This window comes from Triturus cristatus, chromosome 6 (assembly GCF_964204655.1).
Source record: "Triturus cristatus chromosome 6, aTriCri1.1, whole genome shotgun sequence".
NCBI lineage: Eukaryota > Metazoa > Chordata > Amphibia > Caudata > Salamandridae > Triturus > Triturus cristatus.
This window is the reverse complement of record NC_140589.1, coordinates 1,598,099,974-1,598,118,515: the sequence shown is the minus strand read 5'-3', so window position 1 is coordinate 1,598,118,515 and position 18,542 is coordinate 1,598,099,974. Positions and strand designations below refer to the sequence as shown.

At 45.9% G+C, this 18,542-nt stretch overlaps 1 protein-coding gene across 2 annotated transcripts in view; it reads right to left on the bottom strand.

Moving 5' to 3' along the window:
• Nucleotides 1-18,542, bottom strand: part of FBXO11 (F-box protein 11) — a 400,064-nt gene that overhangs the window by 321,238 nt on the left and 60,284 nt on the right. The gene's annotated exons all lie outside the window — the stretch shown is intronic.

The following is an 18,542-nucleotide window of genomic DNA, read 5'->3' as shown; positions in this document are numbered from 1 at the left end:
ATTACATCATCTTGCTGTCAAGGGACAAAGTCTCTAAGAATAAGCTGCAATATTGTCAGTCTGAGGTCACTTATTTGGGTCATCTCTTGTCTAAGGCAGGGCGCACTCTGACCAAAGACAGGATTCAAACTATCCTAAAAATTCCTATTCCAAGTACTCAAAAAGAAGTCAGGGTACTTATTGGTATTACTTTCTACTGTAGACAGTAGATCCCCAACTTCTCACTTATCAAACCTTTTTTGCCCCTTGTTACTAAAGACACTCCCTCTCCTCTACTATGGACATCTGAATGTCAGGAAGCATATCTGCAGCTTTGTGCATCCCTTTGTTCTGCTCCAGTGTTAGGCACTCCAGACTATGCTAAGCCTTTCATATCATATGTCCACGAGAGAGAAGGATGTGCATTGTCAGTTTTGACACAATCGTATGGAAGTAAACATCGTCCATGTGCTTATTATTCGGCTGTATCAGACCCAGTGGCCAGAGGACTTCCAGGCTGTCTTAGAGCGGTTGCTGCCACCGCCATCCCTATACGACAATCTGAGGGGATAGTGTTGATTAACAAGCTTATGGTTATGTTACCCCATTCCGTAGATGCACTCCTGAACCAGACTAAAACACAACAATTCAGTAGCGCTAGACTCACAGGACACGAACTTACGCTTTAGGCACCTTATATTACACTCAAGAGATGTTTGACATTAAACCCAGCTACATTGTTACCTTTGCCAGCTGAACAAACTCATGATTTGCACAACTGTATTTTCCTAACAGAGGAACAAACTAAGGGAAGAATAGATCTTAAAGATACACCTAGTTAGATGCTATGGGGGAATTATGGGTGGATGGTTCCTGCTTTAAATTACCTGATGGCACCACCTCTGCACCCTATGCCATAACCACATTACAAACTGTGGTAGAAACAGCCAGTATTCCACAAAAATCAGCCCAAGCAGCTGAACTCATTGCGCTGTTGAGGGCTTGCGAACTCAGTCAGGGATTAATCAGTGAATATTTATACGGATAGTCAGTATGCATTTGGTGTGGTACACTATTTTTGCAAGCTTTGGAAGGAACGTGGATTCCTAACCTCTCATGGTTCTAAAATACAGCATGGTGAATTGGTAAATAGTCTTCTTACTGCCTTGACATTGCCAAAGAGTGTAGCCATTATCAAATGTAGTGCCCGCAAAAAAATTATAGATAAGGTGGGATAAGGAAAGGCCTTTGCAGACGAAGTTGCAAGAAATACTGCAAGTATACACACAAGTAGGATGTATGTATTACGATCCCCAAGCTGAAAGATAGGAAACTATGTATACAGAGATTAAAGAAATACAGCAGTTAGCTACGGAGCAAGAAAAGGCACACTGGCAGAAGGAAGGAGAGTTAGATGATGAGGGATGTTGGCGGTCAAAAGATATGTCGAAATGGAAGTTGCCCTATGCCTACTTATTACCTTTTGTGACTATGGCTCATGGACCTGCTCACGTCAGTGCCAAAAACACCATCTCCCAACTAGAACAGGTTTGGGATAATCAGCACATTCGGAAAACAGCTGAGCGTTTGGTCAAACATTGCATGATATGTCTACAGCACAATCCTGGGAAGGGAGTATCAACCCCTACTGGTGGATTTTCACCACCCCAGGTTCCCTTTGAAGCATTTCAAATGGATTATATTCAGTTAGAGCGCATGTGTAATTTGCGACCACAGAATCGGCTGAACTAGGTTCAGAGGGGATTGTGATATGTGTTTAGTGGTGCCTGGCCAGTGGTTGTATCCATACCAAGAAGGAAAAATGCAGAAATTGGGATCTAAGTTGCGAAGCAATGACAAGATTCTGTGTATGGTGATTGATTATATTATTGATGATACTGGCAGCAGTTTTTGGGAAAATGGAGAAAGTGATTCCGGATCGAAACGTATTGCCTACTACTATTCCTGTCCCCATGGAACATTATTACTTCACTCTTCCCTAGCATGAGAAAAAACATCGGATGTCGTACCTCAATAACACTTTCATCCAAATGTTACATCATACTCATAATGCTACAAACACTACGAACTGCTGGGTATGTGGAACGATGTCAGCCCATCAGAAGAAGGGAGGAACAACTTTCATTTCCTTCCCATTTTCACATAATGGCGCCTGTAGAGCCTGGTTCACACTTTTGTGGGCCTCTGCAATTAGTAATATTACTCAAGCTGATGTAGGAAGACTCAATGCCCAGCTCAATAAGGTCCGTTACCCCGATGATGAAGGCCTCCCGCAGGCCAAGGGAACTGTATGGGAAATGGAGGAGTATCGCAGAGGAAATTCCTCCACAAGATACGTTTTTCCTAACACTCAAAAAGCCAAAGGTAATGGACCTCCTTTTATCGCTGTAACCAGAGCCCGAGCAGATCTTTGTGTGAGCAGTATTGGCAGCATTCCTGTGGGAAAAATTGACTGAACTACAGTATTGAATATCACTGGAACGAACAATAGCAGTTTTCTATCTTCCCATAACACTTACTTCATTTGTGGAAACAAAGGTTATTATCATCTACCAGTCAGTTGGTTTGGTATATGTTATGTGTCCATTTTTCGTCCTCCTGTGTTCTTAGCACCTGCGTCTTAGCACCTGCGTCTTATCACATAGACCAAAAACTATTTAATTACATTTCTTTGAATCGATTTAAAAGAACTATAAATAATGATGAAGTAGATCAAACGGACACTGCATTACAACAATATGTTGATTTTAATTTGGGACTCTTTCTTTGTTGGTGAAACTTTAAATAGTAGAAAAATAAGGCGTTTGACCGGTGTAGTAGAGGCTGTGACGAATCAAACAGCAATGTCTCTTGGTAATATCACAGAAGAGCTCCAAATTACAAGGATTGTAACCCTGCAAAACAGAATGGTGCTTGATGTAGTACTCACCGATCGTGGTGGAGCATGTTGCATGATCGGTAGTAGCTGTTGTGCGTTAATTCCTGACCACGCCCCTTCTGTCTATGACGCCATTTCCAAATTACATAAAATAGCTACAGAAATACATCAAAACCAAGGAACCTGGTCCTGGTTCGAATGGTTACAGGGACTTCTTTCCACTTGGGGTTGGAACTTATTAATGGGAATAGTAATTCTCACTAGCTATTGCTGCATTCAATGTGCCCCTACAATATGTACAGCTTGTATACCCACCAGTAATAATATTAAACCTCCCCCAATTAATGTTCATGAATTGAATCGAAAAATGATGATGCACACTGAAATTTACGAACTTACTCATATTAACATACAAGATTAAATAAATATACTTTTAAAAATGGATTCAGCATAGGCTAAAAAGGAAGGACTGTTAAAATGTAAAATCTGATTCTGTCATTTTTTGATTCAGCTATCCCTCATCCATTTTACACCCCTGCCCTACTTCAAGTCCGGCTCTATCCTGGACACTGCATCTGTATAAACTTGAGTAAATAATCTAGATTGGGGCACTGTAGGCTGTGTATACATGCAGAGTCAGTGCAAAAGAACAGCTGGCGTCTGCTTGGGGTTTTTCAGAAAATGGTAAAGCCTCAAGTAAAGTTTACCTAGATAGCTGTCAGGCCTCTGTGCTCTTCAGAATCGCTCGGGAGCAGAATGTCGCTGTTCCCAATGCCCCTTCCCAGCTTTCCGGGCTACACGCTTTTTAATGCGGGTCCGCCCAGGAAACCTAAGGGGGGGAAAGGGGATGGGACAGAGAAGAGACAGTCACTACGTCTTTTTCTTTCTTGAGTGTTGTCGTTCTTTCTATCTTCTTTTGGGGGTGACAGATGTTTATATACTGCAAAAGAAGTGTTCACGTTAGTATGGTCTGCTCTATCTCTCGCCCTACTCTGTTTATGTTCATGTGTGATCTTCCCTCTCTAAATACCCACCCTGTCTTTAGTGACCAATGCTCCTCTTCTGGTTGGGTGTTGTCTTGGTGTGGTACTACTGTAAGAAACGATAATTTTATTCTTTTTGTGTTGCCTTGCTTCTAGTAATCTCACTCTCACTTCTTATTCTTTTCTTTACTACAGGTTCTCTTACCCAAGATTCAACTAACAATGCCTTAACTGGATTCTGGATAGGTAAGTTCTTCTTCTCTCCTTGACTTCTTTATAACCTCTAATATTATTTGTCTGTTAAATCTAAGTTCTGTACTCCCGTAGTCCTTCCCTCGCTAAGGAGTCTCTGAAGTGACCGCCTCAACTGACTACTCTCATTCGTGTGCTCCTTAATTAGGACTTCAATTCGGTATACAGTTCTACTAGAACACTCTTCTTGTGATGAAAGCTCCGGTGCTGACCCTATCATTCACCACTATAATTATGCTGCACTGCTCTCCTAACAATGACTGGAATTTGGAAATTCGATTCGTGCTGCTGACTGATATTTTTGGGTAATTGCTGCTCGCTTCACTAATTCGTCAGGAAATTATTTACTCTTAAGTACATTCGGTACATTGTCGCCACAAACAATAATTCTGAGGGGAAGTATCGTTTCTGTGTGCTATTTCCTTCACACAAGGCTCAATGTTCAAACGCTTCTACAATTAAGCGCAACGCACTGGAAACTCTAAAAACGGAACAGTCTTACTGAAAATCTGGCACCTGGAACTTGAATTCCTGAAAACTCGACGAAAAGACTTTTCCCTCACTAAACTGCGCGACGCTTGTCAGGTAACCTTCTCTCCTCAAAGCTCCGGTGAAGTGCGCCACTCCAATGGGCTGACACCTGGATCCTGATGATTCCCATGGAACGCTAGAGCGCTAACTTGCTGCTCAATCGTCCCTACTGTAGCGGCCATCTTAGATTCTGGTCTGCCTTCATTTTGCTTTCCTGTACAGTGTTGGTTGCGGGGGGGCAGGACTTTAGTTCTAACTGTAAGGTTCGTCTTTGAATATGGCCTGCTGGCCCTGACAATAGCATATCTTGTTGTGCAGCTTCAGGACGCGACAATTGCACAAGGCACCAAGGCTGTCGATTCTTACCGGTACCTCATTTGTGTGTTTTTCCCAAAGCTCTATTTACCTCTGGGCGTCCCTGGTTTGTGATCTCTTGCTATAAAAACCCATGTAACCATCGTTCAGTGTGCTTCCTCCTTGAGTATCTCTATGGTGCTTGTCGGACGAGGCCCCATTCATGAATGCTAATAAATGACCTATGGTTTGTACTTCGCTCCAGTGTCGATTCCTCCTCATTTGTTAAGAACCCGTGGACGAAGAGGTGACCCTGCACCAGTGGGTTATCAATAATCGGCTTCCACAATTTAATCCCCAGGTCGCATAACTGTCGTAGGGTGAAATCAGGAAATATTATCAACTTAAAATTGTCAAATGTAATGGGGCCCTTGGAGCTGGAAACCTGCAATAAATGTTTATGGTCACTGTAGTTCATGATCTTAGCCAGTATTTGCTGTGGTGGCTCTCACGAAGGGAGTCGCCTTGTGGGTACTAGATGGGATATCACTCCACTACAAAGTATAAGGATAGGCCCACTGGAGACACAGTCCTTCGCAAACCAATGCTCTATGAATGTGGTAGGATCAGTGCCTTCTGTGCGCTCGGGGAGGCAAACTATGCAGATGTTATTGCGCCGAGATCGCCCTTCGGTGTCTTCGGCTCCATTTTCCAGTAAATGAAATTATTCAGTGAGCACTCGCACCTGTTTAGCCATGTCCTTCACTTGCAAAGTCAGAGCAGCTATTGCTATGCCATTGGTGGAGACCTTGTCCATGAGCTTGCATAGGTCATCACTAAGCAGGGCAAGGTTCGCTTCCACGATTACACAGAAACCCTCGATAGACTCTACAATACGGTCTAATTTACCTGTATCAGGGATCGCTGATTGGGCCAGTGGGGTATCAATCACTCCAGTGCCTAGGTAGGGATACTAGTGGATAGATATTTCCACATTGGTGAGAAACATATGGCGATGGCTGGGTGCTCAAAGTCCAATCTGAAGAGTTTCACTCAAGGAGAAACAGCCCGCCAGATCCCTATGCCAGGTTCGGATAGGGATTCGCACTATGCCCAGGATGGCAGCAGACAGCCGTCAGGCGGAGAGGTCAATCAATATCGTGCCCTGCGGTGGTCCGCCCTTCAATTCATTAGCATTGGATACATTCATGAGAGAAGGGCACCTCAGAGATATCGAAGACGAGAGGAGGGCTCTGTATAACTGGGGTGCCGTCTGTGGGACTTGGGAGGCGAGTGGTTTAAATTCCATGTTCACTGCCCTAAATTGCGTCTCCCAAGGAGTACGTTTGCGGGGTCGAGGTCCCCCCCCCCCCCTTTATTTGACTAGCCAAAGGAGGCCCACCATTCCTTCAGGGACTATGTGGAGGGTGACATCCGCATCAGATTGGAGGACACAGATGACAGCTGTGGATTCAGGATGGGTGGGAGAAGAACGAGGCCGCAACGCAGAGGAGAGGACACCACTCGGTGGACCCCCACACTCAAAAAAACTCTGTACGGCCCCTTAGGTCCACTGCCGCTCCCCACGTCTATGCTCAAGGAGCAGGCCAGGGCGCGTCACAACAGCGCAGTAGTCTGCGCTGCTGCCTCATGGTCTTACTGGACAGGCCATCTCTCCAGTCAGATAATGACAAATGGGGGTATTAATTCACACAGAAATAGCGGTGCCTGTAATGTATCGTATTGTAACTGCGTGCATTTAAGTCCAGCGGCGTGACAGGTGAGGGAAAACCCCTAAAACCCTCCAATTAGGACCATAAGTCCAAAGTAAAGTCAACTTCTGTGCACACCCATTCATGTAATTTGAAAGTTCATCCAATGAGGAAAATCAAAGCATATATAGTCTTTTGGTAAGTTTTCTTATTATTTATTACAGAGAATGCTACAAGGTCCAGCCAACATGTGTTTCGTCGTTAGGGTATTAACCCTCAACTTCTTGAGGGCTGTATAATTACCCAACCGAAATTCAATGCCTAGTTCCCGGTTATACTTCCGACTTGGCTTGGTCATTCCAAAATCAGGTTTCTTAAATCCAATGATTCAGATTTGTCAATCTCTAAAAGTATACTTTTCTTGCACATCCAAAATTGTGACCATGCAAACGGTCATACGCCAGTGCGTGCGAAATTATAACCAAAGAGCAAGATGTATGCCTTGAAAATCTAGAGCGAGTACGCTGTCCTTGTCATTCAGGGCAAAGTATGCCACGAGATCTGTAGCGAGTACGCTGATCTCTTACCCACTGCAGGCGAAGCGTTCTGAACCGGAGGCATCTCTCCAGTCAGTTTGTCCCTAAAGCTCTCCTACAGGGGTTTGATGGTCCAACCTGTTCCTCACAGTCAGGAAAACATTCCAGTACCTATAGCAGCGAGATTGCAAAGTTTCCCCCAACAGATCGAGGCGTATAATCTTGGGGCGGCTACGGAGTCCCAGATTAGGCTTGCTTCATGTTTGGCAGTTGCCCACGCTCCCTGCACTACGAATCTTTGTTAGGCCCTCTTCGGAGACAGTATTTTGCTTTGCCAACTGTGATATCATACACTATGTAATACGACTAGATTCCTGATGATTCGCTTGTGGGAAAGTTTAAGTTTAGTACGTGAGGCCTCAGTTTAGTTATGGTGATAAGCCATTGACAAAAGCTAGAGGCCTGGCTGATTCACTAGGAAAAAGCATTTCAGATGCCATAGGGCTGATCTGTTTTTAAGAAAAGTTATGATGAACGCAGCAGGCCTGATATATTGATTGTGAAAATCATATGTTAAAATCAATAGGCATTTAACAGTGGTTTGTTAATTCTCTGTATCAAATCCTGAAGATCGGTAGTTTGTGACACAAAATGAAGGAAAGGATTTAGGTGTTGGTTTCCGCCTCTGACAAACCCCAAAGTAAGAAGATTTGCAATGCAATAATTCTTACTAGAATTTATGCCAGGAACTTGTGATAAAAAAATTATTAAATAATACATGCATACATATACTCCATATAGATGCGTAGTGGGTCTTTGAATCAGCTCGGTTCTGACATTGGTCTGTGAGTGACATTTACACTCCAGTGTTGTTTCCCTTGCCCTCCTGTTAATTCTCTCCCACCCCGTCCTCTATGATTCCTATTAGCATTGCTTCTGTCAACACCTCTTACGCACTCCAAGCTGTTGGCACTTGCCAGCGTTTCTCTCTTTGCGCTCGGCTACTAGGGAAGTTGAGGATATGTCGATGTGCTTCACCAGAGAGCAACAGGCCTGCATGACTTTTGGATAAACTTCACCAGGAAACAGACTGTAGCTCCATTTCTGAAGGGGCACAGTGACACCAAGAGTCTTTGGACCTAAAATTACAGCCTGGGGTGTCCCCAGAACTGAAGGTCCATTTGCACAGCAAAGCGCATAAGCGATCGGCATGCTTCTGGATCAGAGCCCTGATTCTATTGCCTAACGGGTTGCACCATGGCACTTTCAAAGTGTGCCTGAAACGGACTGAGCTGCTGTAATCCTGAACAGTTGTGCCTAAAGGGGATTGTGCTGCTTTAAGTCATGAATATGACGGCTAACCCTGCCTTATTCACCCTGTATCCGACCAGAGACAGACAGCAAAACCGCAGCCAGCAAGCCAGAATTTAAGTAGCAACTTCCACAGCCGCCTCTTCCACGGACATGACAGGAATGCCAATTCTGCTGCCACATCTTCAAGCTGGATGAGAAATGAAGGAAGAGACATGAGGTGTGGGCACTGACCACAACTGGCTTGAGAAAATGACGTGATCTGGTGAGATTTACATACTAAGACTAAAAGTGCAAAACCGAACCCATGAAATTCGTGATTAGAGGGTTTGCACTGCACCCGTGTCTGAAACCTGCCGCTCTGTATCTTAGATTGGCACCAGTGGCTATTCATACATGCATATTGTGTGTAGTATTTTGTTTTTGAGTACATTTAGGTACTTTCTTTTTATTAAAAAAAACACAAGCACTGGTTTGGGCAATCTATTATTGAACTGCGGAGTGTTGAGCTGCAAACTTGATGCATCAACACACTTCACTCCCAAGAAGCCTGTGACTGCTCAAAATCGCTACCAATGAGAGTAAACTTCTGAAGGAGTTGTACTAGGCTCTACAGATCTACAGTAGGATGGACCCAAATATATCAGAGGCAAACATCCACACACAAAAGTGGTGAGAGAGAGCTAAACTGCCTGCTCAGCCCAACCAGGATCAGCCAACTCTGGCTGCCATGCCCGTCCACTCATGCTACTCAGGAGGGCCCTGGAGACAACGGGTGGCTCGCATGGCATCAGCATTCAACTGAAAACCGGTGGACATCAAGCTGATCCCCTAAAAGAAGTGAGGCCCCTCCCACCCCCGCCGCAAGTCTGCTAAAGGCCGAATCAAAGACCCACAACCGGATAATATTGAGGGTTGGGGTCAGAGATTGGAAAACGGGTAGGCGAAGAGCAATTGGGTATGAAATGAGTGCCCTGGGCTAGGCCATATTTGCAACAGCCTGAAGAATGGACAGAGCAATCCCTGAAGGAGACCTCCACCACTGGTGAGCAAGGCCTGGAGCGCCTCCTCTGCTGATCTAACAGAAGGGCACGACTTGGGTAGAAAAGTGGGAAGAGTTTGGAAAGCATGTTTTGAAGTCCATAGTAGACAGAAAGGTTTGGGATGAGTTATAATAGAGGGCAAGGAAGACGATGAAGGGTTTTTATCATATATATATATTTTAAAATACAAAGATAATATATACATGTATACAGACATAGGCTTCAATAAAAATTATTCACACACATATACATATATACATACTCACACACTAAAAATAAGTGAAAAGTGATGGTAAATTTAGATTTTATAATATAAAAACTAGCGTAAAAAAAAAAAACACTGAAATTTACCAGTTATAGTTTACTGAGCCAACTATAACTTGAATTCCCGCAATACTCTGCTTAAGACCTCACATGCTACTCCACTCAGGACATCACAGATAACCTCTCAAATGGCATAATTGATTACATCACTGATGAAGTCTAACTGATAAGACAGTTTGCTATTTTTATGACTAACCAGTGCACTGTAATTATGCCAGGCTTGGTTGGGACCATGATAAGCCATCAAGTAAGTCATTGTGACCACCCCCAAGGTCCCTGTGCCCCCAGGACCTTCTTTTAACTGCGTTTCAGTGCAGTTTTTGGGAGCACAGCTCGCCTCATCTCGATTCACCTGCTGTTCTCTACATCCGCGGTGCTGCATTAATTGGCAACATTTTCAAGATCAAGAATGCACTAGGACAGTGCATGAAGGAACAATTTTTTATAGAATACCAAGATGAAGTAGCCGGTGCAAGTCTCATATAATAAGCTTGGCATAATATTAGCACGCCCATACTGATTTTTAACAAATTAACAAGCACATGCCTAGTAGAAATCAATGCTTAGTGGGCCTAAGGCCGGCAAATTGGGCCTGGTGGGCCAGATGACATATTTGATATTATCTTTACTCCCCCCACCCCCCCAACCCCTAGAAGTTCCAAGAATTTCTCTAAAGTTATTAGGAAAATTGTTTTTGCAATACAGTTTAGTGAAACAGCACCTCATACAATCCTGCTATGCAGGAACCTTAACACCACAGCTAACGGGTACAACTCGACAATGTAAAAAGCACAAGGAGAATGAAAAGAAGCTCCCCAAGAAAATAAAGCTTTTCTATGTGGTCTTCATTTAGAAGTTCACCTCTTATGGTACATTTGTTGACTATTTTCAGTGCAGTCTAAACAGGCAAAAGTTAACAATCAAAGGGCTCCAGTACGACAGTTCCTTTGCTACGTCAGCTGTTTTTTAGGTCGAGCATGGGCAGAGCATGCGCTGCTCTGCGAGCCATGCTGCATTGAGTTAGAGATTTGAAGCCCCGCCCGCTCTCCTCCCATATTTTTCATTGGCTTGTGTTGTTGTCCTTGTAAATGCTGGCTTCCGATTCCTTAATCACCTTGTTAGTCCCTCCTTAGTATCGCCTTGTCTTCATTTCAAACCTCCTATAGCGCCTGGTCCTTTTACTTCTGTTGCGGCACAGTCGTTTGTAAGCACTATTTTCTTTAATGGATTTTGCCCTACTGCAGGCACGCTTTCACTTTCCTTACGTTCATCCCGCCAGGCACGCTTTCACTTTCAAAGCAGCTGTTACAATGGCAGGCGCTTGTTTGCAATGCCATAGGTCTCACATTAACAAGAGTTTGAGCTATTGGCATTGTAAATGCCAATAGCTTAAAACTCTCGCAAATGCGAGACCTATAGCATTTGTAAATATTTTTTTTTATTGTGAAAGCCCCCGTGCCGTACTTTCACGTACATGAAGGCCACGCACCTTTCTTTAGAAAAGCCATGTCTAAGGAAAGGTGTGTGGCCGCTATTAAAGTGACACCACAGCATGGGGGCTTTAAAAAAAAAAAAAAACAGCACTTGTTTGACAAACCAATGCTTTTTTGGGGGCAAAAGCACCCATGCCGCGGTCTCACTTTAATAGCAGACGCGCACCTTTTGCTAGACACTGGTTTTTTAAAGAACGGGGCGCAGCCTTCATGCATGTGAAAGTGCGGCATGGGGGCTTTAACAACAACAATAATATTTGCAATGCCATAGGTCTAGTATTTGCTCAGATTTACTCTTGTAGCACCTGTACCAACACCAGGGTTCTGTCCTTGTACAACCAAATTGAGAAAATGATGTCCGCATTCTTTGTAACTACTAAATCCCCTCAAAGTATGGAAAGCTCAAAAATAACTTTTGCCCAAAGAGGTCAATCTGGCAATTTTAAGGCAAAAGCTGAGCAAAGTTCCAGGCCATAACTTCATCCTTCTTCAATCTGTAATGATTTGACCTTGAGGTCTGGACCTAAGCCCTTAACAAAATTTTTAAAGAGGTGATTTCATCAGGCATTATTCCCAGCTCTTGGCTGAGCTAAAATAGTACCCCTAGACAAGAAAGGAAGTTGCATGGGCATAGCAAATTATAGGACAATGTCTCTACTAATGGGGCTGGTAACATTTGGGGGAAAGCCCTCTTAAACCACATCCAGGGCTGGAACACCAGAGGCAGCGGTGTTCGCAGCGGACATTAAGAAGGCCTTTGATAGCATTGAGTGGTCCTTCCTTTATGTGGTGCTGGACACAATGGGATTGGGAGGTGGTTTCTCTGCGTGGGTGAGATTGTTATACACCAACCCCACGGTGAGGGTGCGCATAGGTAAAGTGATATCCGGAAGACAGACGATGCAACGGGGAACGCGTCACAGCTGCCCCCCTCTCCCCGCTGCTGTTCGCCCTAGCCATGGAGCCTTTAGCCTCCCAAGCGAGACAGGGACAGGCCTTTAGAGACATCCTGGTGAGAGGTGTGCAGCACAATATAGCATTATACACGGACGATGATCTAATCTTCCTCCGAGACCTAGGGAGAGATCTGCGGGGAGCGCAGAACATGCTAGAGGAGTTTGGCACCCTGTCTGGACTAACAGTCAATTTGCAGAAGTCAAAACTATTCCCCATGGTGCCGAACACACCACCGCCCCAGGCATTGCATAACCTCTAATAATAGCCCTAATGCCTGTCCTATCTGGGAGTAAGAATTTACCATGAAACAGCAGACCAGCTAGAGGGCAACGTGGCCAGCGCAGTAAGCTCGGAGAGCGTCCATGGGCTTCTGGAGAACCCTGCCATTGTCTATGGCAGGCCGAGTTGCCCTACTGAAGATGCTGGCCCTGCCCCGACTGCTGTACTTTTTCGGGGCCCTCCCAGTCTGGATCCCAAGGGCAACATTTCAGGTCCTGGACTCCATGATTACATTGTTTCAATGGGGAATGGGACGCAGGCTAGTGGCTCTAACCTTGCTGAAACGCTCCTAGGCGACAGGAGGGCTGGCGGTACCAGACTTCGAGTTATACTACCTGGTGGCGCAGCTCATCTGGTTGATCCAGTGGCTAGCAGTGGGAACTCAGAAAGGGCCCAATACACATTAGAGCCAAAACTGTTACTGCGAGTACGAAGACAGATAGCACAAGACACTACGGAAAACAAAGTGATCAACAAATGTTGGTCCAGATAACTTCAGGGTGCGAAGCATAGATATCCCTACTCACGGTAACTACAGATGACTCTGCTTCTTGGCCTTCCGCATGAAGGAGTTGGGCGGGTCTGGAGGGTTGGGAGGAGGCTGGACTGCAGAGAGTGGGAGACCTGTTCCGTGACTCTGAAATGTTCCCTTTCGAGGACTTTCGGGCAGAATATGACCTGCCCCAGGGTCGTTTTCTACTACACAGGGCAATCACCATGAGTACGAGAAACCACTGAGGGACAGGAGTTGTGGAGCCCCAGGCTCTGGATGGCTGCCGATATGTCGCCACGAAGGATAAAAACAGTCGCTTGTCTATATAGAGTAATGAGCTGAGACATTCAGAAGCTGATGGAGCGATTGTGATCGTAGTGGGAGGAGGAACTGAGGATCCTGATCCCGGAGGAGGCCTGGGAGAGTATAGTAGAGAGAACACCAAAATCAACTAGAAAAACAAGGTTTAAATTAATTAACTATTATGTCCTACAAAGAGCCTACCTCACTCCGGCACGCATCAGAAAGCACTTTCATGTTGAAGAGGCGGCCTGCCCTAGGTGCTGGATTAGAGAGGCTCACATGCTGCACATATTCTGGCATTTCCCCAAGTTGGTTGCATTCTGGGAAGAGGTCCTTCACATCTAAGGAACAATTGTAGATAAAGAGATACTGGGCACCCCGGGGCACTGCATATTGGGCTGGGTACACATATGGCCAAGACCAAAACGACCGCGACATTCCAGGATCTGGTGTTAGTACTAACCAAGCGGGAGATCACTAGGAATCGGAAATCAGCAGGGGGACAAAGGGTAGGAACATGGAAGCATGAGATTGAAAAATGGGCAAGTGCAGAAGGGAGGATACTGTTAGCAGAGGTGGGGGGGGGGGGCACTGGCACCATTGACAGAGCCAGAGCATGGGGACAACTAGTAGATGAATTGACGGCACCTGAGCAGGAACAAGAGCAACCATCTCCTGGCAGCTCCCCACCACGTAACCAGACAGTAAAGGAAGAGCAGGCTAGATAGAGAGAGACTAAGACCATTCCATGAATTCCCCATTTGACATAAGACACATGACATATGCGATCAAAAGACCCAACTGTAGGAAGATACTAGTCATCAAATACCTATGGAGAGAGGACAATAAGTGAAAGCAACTCAAGAGGGCGGGGGAGGGTAGGGGAACCTAGTTGAAAAGCTGGGTATAGAGTGCCAGAAATGCATTAAAGATGTATGTAAGATTCTTAGAGAATGGTTTATGTGTACTGTGAATGTTTTTAAAATACCAATAAAATCTGGTTTAAAAATAAAAAACATCCAGGGCTGGAGTAACTTGCAAAATCTCCTTTCTAACGCACAAGCGGGCTTCAGGTGCGGTAAAAAAACAAGAGCTCATCCATCTGCCTCTATGTGATCTGTAAAAACTATGGTCAAATTAAGATGGCTTACACATGATGTTTGCGGACTTAACATTTGCATTTGATTTAGTGGACAGGATGCAACTGTGGACAGCCCTAATTCACCACGGTCTTGAAAAACGGATACTAGATGTTATATAAAGTCCGCATTCCAAAACAACGGCTTGAGTCTGATATGGATCGGTGGCTGAGCATACAGAAAGTTTTGCCTCACCATTGGTCTCTGCCAGGGATGAGTCCAGGCATCCTACTCTTTTGTCTGTTTCTTAATGACGTTACTGCATTTTTTAGAAAATGTAAATCTTGATGCACCACGTTAATCGGCATAAAGACATGTATTGTTTGCTGATGATGCAATCCTATCATCTTGACAAACTGGTTCATGCAAAATATGACTGGTGTTTTTTTGAGTATTGCAAGCGTGAATAGGGGACAACCAACATTTCTAAAATGAAGGCCATACTAATGAAAAACACTCACATTAAAGAATTTATTTTTAATCAATAAACAACCTCTGAAATGTGTATCCTGGAATTCAATAATAGGCTGAATTGAATAAACAAGCACAAAATTTGAAACAATCTAGCACAGCTATCCTGAGCTGTACACAAATATTCTGCAGCCAACCACTATGTGCCATCTTAGGAGTGTATAATATTGAGGCCACAGCTGCTGCCATTTATGGAGCGGAATTGTAGGGGTATGTAGACTCAGAGCTACAAATCACTGAAACCTCTCTTGAGGGCCCTCCTGCAATTGGGCTCAAGCTGCCTTTTGACAGCTCTTCAGCTAGACAAAAAAGTTACTTACCTTCGATAACGATATATCTGTAAGAAACATAGATTAGTTATAGATTCCTTACCTTAGAATCACCCCCAGGTGTCAGACTGGATCTGGAAAGTTTTTCGTCAGCATTACCCCTGCGCGTCGGAAGGTGGCGTCGGTCAACTCCGCGTTAGTCGTTGGCATCGTGGTCGCCGGAATGACATTGCGGTAGCTACATAGATGCCGACCTCGCACGCCGACGTCAGTTCTGTACACTCCTTTCCACACCAGAAGCACAGAGTCATGCAAGACACTGACCACTGGTGCACAAAACTAGGGCCCTGAAAGGAAGTCCTTAACCCCAGAAGTCAGTTCGCAGAACGGGGATGATGGGAGGGGCGGTAAGGAATCTAAAACTAACCTATGTTTCTTACAGATGTATTGTTACCGAAGGTAAGTAACTTGTTCATCTGAAAGAAACAGTTATAGATTCCTTACCTTAGAACAGATACCTCAGCAATACCAACCCCGGAGGTGGGTCTGCAAACCAAATTCACACCAGGAAGTCCAGGAGAACAGAACGGCCAAAGAAGCCGTCTCTCCGGACTTGGCTGTCCAGGCAGTAGTGTCTAGTGAACGTGTGCAGCGATGCCCACGTAGCTGCCTGACAGATGTCAATAAGGGGGACGCCACGTTCCAAAGCAGTGGTAGCTGCCGTCTGCCTGGTGGAATGGGCGCGCAAGCCCACTAGAGGCTCCTTCTTTGCCAAGGAATAACAAGCTTTAATGTACAATACGACCCATCTAGAAATGGTCCGTTTGTGCACGGCCCAACCTTTTTTGGCACCCACGTAGCCAACAAAGAGCTGGTCATCCACCAGGAATTGTTTTGTGCGATCCAAGTAAAAGGGAAGAGCACGCTTTGGATCCAGACAGTGAACCCTCTCTTCCTCTTTGGAAGGAGGCAGAAAGAAGGTAGGCAAAGTGATGGCCTTTCCTATATGGTAAGGAGTATCCACTTTGGGAAGGAAGGAAGGAAGGACGAGTTCAAAGTACAACCTTGTCCGGATGATGAAAAGTCAGAAAAGGAAGCTTAGAAGAAAGTGCTTGGAGCTCACCCACCCTGCGCGCAGAGGTGATGGCCACCAGAAAGGCAGTATTTAAGGTTAGAAGCCCAAGAGGACGGTTGCGTAGCGCCTCAAAGGGAGCACACATAAGATATGTAAGAACCAAGTTCAAGTCCCACTGGGGCATTACGAAGGGAACAGGAGGGAAATGATGAGTATTGCCTTTAAGGAAGAGATTTACAACAGGGGACTTGAAAAGAGAGGGCTGATAAGGAAGCCTAAGAAAGGCTGAAATAACAGAGAGGTAGCCCTTTAGAGTGCCCAGAGCACAGCCCTGCTGGTCCAAAGGAAGGAGGAACAAGAGGACCTCAGAAAGAGGGGCGGAAAGGGGATCCACATCCTTTGCTGTGCACCATGCCACAAATTTGTTCCAACTGCAGGTGTATACCATCTTAGTGGAGGGATGCCTCGCTGCAAAGGTAACATCACAGACTTCAGGAGGCAGATCAAACGACGTTGCGCTTGATCTTCTTCAGCGCTCTGGGCAGAAGTGGTGCAGGCGGAAAGGCATATAGAAGACCGCAACGCTACTTGTGATGAAAAGCGTCGCCTAGTGAGTGCCGCCTTGAAAATTCCAACTCGCAGAATTGCTGTCATTGGGCATTCTCTTCGGTGGCGAACAGATCTAACCAAGGCTCTCCTCACTGTTGAGAGAGACCTTGCACCACCTCCGAGTGAAGACGCCATTCGTGATCCATCATGCACCTGCTGCTGAGTTCGTACGTCCTGGCGTTCAGCGAACCTGCCAGGTGTTGAACCACCACCTGATGTTCCAGCCATTTTATTATTTTAAAAAATGTTTTTTAAAGAGTTTTATATAGCGCAAACTTGACCCAAATCGGGTATCAGAGCGCTTTACATAGCACTGGTTACGTTACATGAGGACAGACAAATCCTTTTTTTGGGGGGGGGGGGGGGGGTTTGGTTAGGCACGGGGAGATTAAGTGATTTGCCCAGAATCACAGATGTTCAGCATCATTGCAGAGACTCGAACCCAGTACCCCAAATTCAAGGTCGACCGCCCTAGCCTTTAGGCCAACTCCTCTCCAACCATGTCCAGAGGCGTAGGGCCTCTTGACATAGGGTCCACGACCCCACCCTGCCTTGTTTGTTACAATACCACATGGCAGTGGTGTTGTCCGTGAACACCAGCACTACTCTTCCCCGGACAGAGGGAAGGAATGCTTTTAGTGTAAGACGAATCGCATGAAGCTCCAGAAGATTGATGTGGAGCCCGGACTCCGCCGGAGACCAGAGGCCTTTGATCTCCGCCTCCCTCATGTGGCTGCCCCATCCCAGAAGTGATGCATCGGTCACCACTGTGAACTCTGGTTGGGGAAGGAAGAGGGATCTGCCCTCGACCCAATCCTGGTTCGTTAGCCACCACAGCAATTGGTGTGCGGTGCCCTCTGAGATCTGGATGCAATCGGACAGGTTCCCCTGATGTGCCCACTGGAACTTCAGGTCCCACTACAGAGCCCCCATATGCCATCTGGCATGGTCCACCAGCAGGATGCAGGAGGCCATCAGGCCCAGTAGCCTGAGGGTCATCCTGACCGAAACCCGCGATAGAGGCTGAACGATTGGACTAATAGCCCGAATATCCCGGACTCGCTGTTCGGGAGGTTAGACCCGAAACTGCGTAGTGTCCAGAACCGCTCCGATGAAGAGGAGCTTCTGAGGAGGAGTCAGGTGTGACTTCGGCATGTTGATGGAGAACCCCAGCGAACGCAGAGGGTCAGCCGTAGTCTGGAGGTGGGAGACGACAGCCTGGGGTGAGCCCGCCTTCAACAGCCAGTCGTCGAGATGGGGGAAGACGGGAACCCCTGATCAGCGCAGATGAGCTGCGATCACCGCCATCACTTTCATGAACACCCGGAGGGTGCTGGTAAGGCCAAAGGGGAGCACGGTAAACTAAAAGTGCTCGTGGCCTACCGTGAACCGCAGGTAATGCCGGTGGGCCGGCAGGACGGGGATGGGAAAATAAGCGTCCTGCAAGTCCAACGCTACCATCCAGTCTCCAGGGTTGAGGGCAGACAAGATCTGAGCTAGCGTCAACATTTTGAACTTCTCCTTCCTGGGGAAGCGGTTGACGTTCCTGAGATCCAAGATAGGACACAGGTCTTTGTCCTTCTTGGGCAC